This window comes from Mchenga conophoros, linkage group LG5 (assembly GCF_057382185.1).
Source record: "Mchenga conophoros isolate Kocher_MC1m ecotype Shallow Benthic linkage group LG5, M_conophoros_male_GT1.1, whole genome shotgun sequence".
In the NCBI taxonomy this organism is placed as follows: domain Eukaryota; kingdom Metazoa; phylum Chordata; class Actinopteri; order Cichliformes; family Cichlidae; genus Mchenga; species Mchenga conophoros.
Window position 1 is genome coordinate 1,689,791 of NC_140530.1, and position 900 is coordinate 1,690,690.

Below are 900 nucleotides of genomic sequence, written 5' to 3' on the forward strand. Positions count from 1 at the left end.
GAATTGAGATAACAAGAACATTTTGACAGGAAAATAACGGTGCAGGTTTCAACTACTGAGACCATGTCTGATCCAATGAGCAGCCGTAGTAGATGACTTATTGGACATCTGTAGTAAATGTGATATTTGCTTTCTATTCATGCAGAAGTATCAAGAAAACAAAAAGCTGCTGCACCGTCTCATCTACAGAAAATATACAATAGAGCTGAGGCAAGACCCGTGATGCTGTGTGAGGAAGTTAGGAAGCACAGAAAAGTGAGGGTGGGAGTAACAGATGAAGTCTGTATGGCCTGTGATACCCACAGACACTGAGCTACAGTGTCTGTGCAGAAAGACCAATGAAAATGGGTAAAAGAACATGAGGCGGGTGGAAAGGTGAAACTGGAAGTAGTGAATGTGGGCAGGCTTAAATTCCTGGTGTCAGCTGGCACAGTGCACAAGAGAGGAGGTGAAGGTGCAGGTAGGGTGGAGAGGTGTTGGTGTAATATCTGAGAGGGAAGGTTTACAAGATGGCAGCGAGAGCCGCTCTGATGTTTGGGCCCGAGACGCAGCACTGACGAGAGGCGGAGCTGCAGGGCGTGAGATGCTTGTAGTGAGTGATGAAGATATGAAAGGGACAGCACAGGCGGGAGTTTGGAGACAGAGGCGCGGCTGGCATGGCTTATACATGACCTGCTGCCAGGCAGGAGGAGAGGAAGACCACAGAGGAAGACCACAGGGATGCAGTCCAGCCAGGTAACAACAGACCATCTCGGAACAGGACGATATGATCGCAGACCTGCTGCTGCAACCTGGAGCAAGTTCATTCATTGGCTGTTAGTGAACACTGATCAGCAAGTATCCCATGAACTGACACAGACGTGTCAGGCCCTGAATGAACTCAACATTATGAAGGCAGGG